Source organism: Alexandromys fortis, unplaced genomic scaffold (genome assembly GCF_014885135.2).
Source record: "Alexandromys fortis isolate MF-2015 unplaced genomic scaffold, M_Fortis_MF-2015_v1.1 scaffold_88, whole genome shotgun sequence".
Classification (NCBI taxonomy): Eukaryota; Metazoa; Chordata; class Mammalia; order Rodentia; family Cricetidae; genus Alexandromys; species Alexandromys fortis.
Window position 1 is genome coordinate 7,908,239 of NW_026067961.1, and position 2,847 is coordinate 7,911,085.

The 2,847-nt window shown below is 45.1% G+C and overlaps 1 non-coding gene across 1 annotated transcript; it reads right to left on the reverse strand.

Moving 5' to 3' along the window:
- Window positions 1–1,479: 1,479 nt before the first annotated feature.
- Window positions 1,480–1,598, reverse strand: LOC126508275 (5S ribosomal RNA). Its single transcript, XR_007593761.1, has one exon. It is a non-coding gene; the product is annotated as a 5S ribosomal RNA (ribosomal RNA).
- Window positions 1,599–2,847: the final 1,249 nt, after the last annotated feature.

Here is a 2,847-nt window from a genome sequence, read left to right on the forward strand (position 1 = left end):
TTTTTTGGTTTTTCGAGACAGGGTTTCTCTGTGGTTTTGGAGCCTGTCCTGGAACTAGCTCTTGTAGACCAGGCTGGTCTCGAACTCACAGAGATCTGCCTGCCTCTGCCTCCCAAGTGCTGGGATTAAAGGAGTGCGCCACCACCGCCCGGCCAGAGTCTTTCTTATGAAGCTCTTTCCCCTCAAAGTGAGCACCTGTCACCACTCTGGCCTTGATGGAGATTGGCTTTGCTCATTAGTCACTATTTGGTGACTCGCTACACTGGCAGCTTGTGGAGCCTCTCACAATCAATCACATTCACCATTGTCCCATCCAGTCCATCTGCTACTCTGAAGCCCATAGCCCTTTGGAAGAAGGAATCCAGGAAGGAAAAATCTGAGCTCCTTTCCTCATGGCAGAAAGGATCCTAACCACCTTTCAGAGACAATGGAGATATGACATGCCCACCATACTCATGTTCTGATTTCAGCAAACTGATCCTGCCTGGCAGGGACTGAGGAGAATCTGTGAAATGGGGTCACTGCCTTTAATTTTCAAAGATTTAGCATCTGGTTTGGGGACACTAGCTATTTCATACTACTTTGGGGTATAGAGTGTACTGGGTATGTGTTTGGGAGGATGGCAGTGGCGGTTCATGTCTTTCTAGCAACTTGGTTTTGCTCATTATGTAGCCAGCCCAGAGCCAGCTATGTAGTCCAGGCTGAACTCAGCTCACCCTAAGATCCTAGAGCTGGACACTCACCAATCTTGTGTGACCTTGTTGCTCAGTTTTTAAAACCTCTACTACTGGCCTGGCCTCAAACTCATTTAAACAGGCAGATGCAGGAAGATTCCACATAGTCTAGTCTATTTTTTATTTTTTGGATTTTTCGAGACAGGGTTTCTCCGCAGCTTTTGGTTCCCGTCCTGGAACTAGCAGCTCTTGTAGACCAGGCTGGCCTTGAGCTCACAGAAATCCGCCCGCCCCTGCCTCACGAGTGCTGGGATTAAAGGCGCGCGCCACCACCGCCCGACCACATAGTCTAGTCTATGCTTTGAGTTTGAGGCCAGGCCAGTAGTAGAGGTTATAAAAACAAAAATAAGCAAGAATGGTCTGGATTGATGAGTCCCTGTGATTTTGACTGAGTTTGTCTGGTGCTGGGGTTTGATCCAGGTCCTGGCCTGTGTTAGACAAATATTCTACCTCTGAGCTGCATTCAACTCAATCATTTCCTTTTATTTTACATAGAGACAAAGTCACTTCATGTACACAGGCCATCCTAGAGCAGGAATTTGGTTTCCTCACATCTCTGGTGCTAGGATTCCAGCATTGCACAAACAGCCTACATGGCTTCATTGTATGTCAGTTTGAGGAGTGAACTTGTCAAACTGACCAGGATGAAGCAACTGCACCCTAACTGGCACTGTCCGAAGAATCACTGTCTTGTGTCCCTTCTTAATAAAACCATTGTTTTTTATTTTTTTAATTTTTTTTTTTAAGCCTACAGCACCTGGTATTCCCAGGAGGTCTCCCATCCAAGTACTAACCAGGCCGGACCCTGCTTAGCTTCCGAGATCAGATGAGATCTGGCACGTTCAGGGTGGTATGGCCGTAGATCACAGGCTTGTTTTTAAGATACTGGTACAAATTATTTCAACAAGCCGGCTGGGGGAGAGGGGTGGCACATGCCTTTAATCCCAATTCTTGAGAGGCAGACCAACTTGGTTTACATAGTTCTACGACATCCAGGCCCACACAGAAAATCCCTGTCTTGGAAAATAAAACAAAACTAATTTTTTTAAATTAATGCACATAAGTGCAACTCATGAAGTGTACTATCAGGGATTACAAACACATTAAATAGCAATGAGACAATAACTGAAACCAGCGTAGCAGAGAAGCAGGGGCAGAGCTAGAAGGCCAGAAGTACAAGACCATCGTGGGTTCTGTGAAATCTTGTCTTGTCCCAAAGACCCTCAAAAAACTGGGCAAAATTTAGATAGAGATTAATTACAGTCTATCAGTCATTGCTCATTAATACCCAACTAATTCGCTGCAAGGTGGTGGTATACACCTTTAATCTCAGCACTCTGGAGGCTAAGGCAGGTAGAGCTCAGTGAGTTCCAGGCCACTGTGGTCTACAGAATGAACTCCAGGACAGCCAGGGAGACACAAAGAAACCACATCTCAAAAACTCAAACAAACATGAAGCCCTAACCAAATCAAGACTAACACACAAGGCTAAATTTCCAGCCTGCCTGCCTCTTGAAGGAATTTTATTTCAATTTTCAAAAATATTGCTGATTCTTTGTGTATGGTTATTGGGACTGCATGTATGTATGTATGTATGTATGTATGTATGTGCACTATTTACATGCAGTGCCGGGCCAGCAGAGGACTTTACATGACTGTCATCTGTGACGTAGGTGCTGGAAATGGATCTCAGGATTTCCAGAAGAACAGTCAGTCAGTGTGGTGTCTCATGTGCTGGGCCATCTCTGCAGCCCATGGAGATAATTTTAAAGCCAGGGTCTTAACATGAATGTGCAAGAGGTCCTGGCTTCTATTCCCAGCACTATATTAACCTAGAAAAGCACCTAGAATCCCAACAGTGAGGAGTTGTAATAAAAAAGATCATACATCCAAGGCCAGCCTGGGCTACATGAGACCAAGTCTCAAAAATACAACTTTCAGAGCTAGATATGAAGAAACAGGCTGGTGACCTGCATCCCACCTCTTGTGAGGTGCAAAGAGGCAGATTTCCAATTCCCAGTCAGCCTGAGTTACAGAGAGTTCATGACCTAATGAGATTCCATCCAATAGAATTCATAAATTTTTAAGAACTAGCTCTGGGGGCTAGAGATGG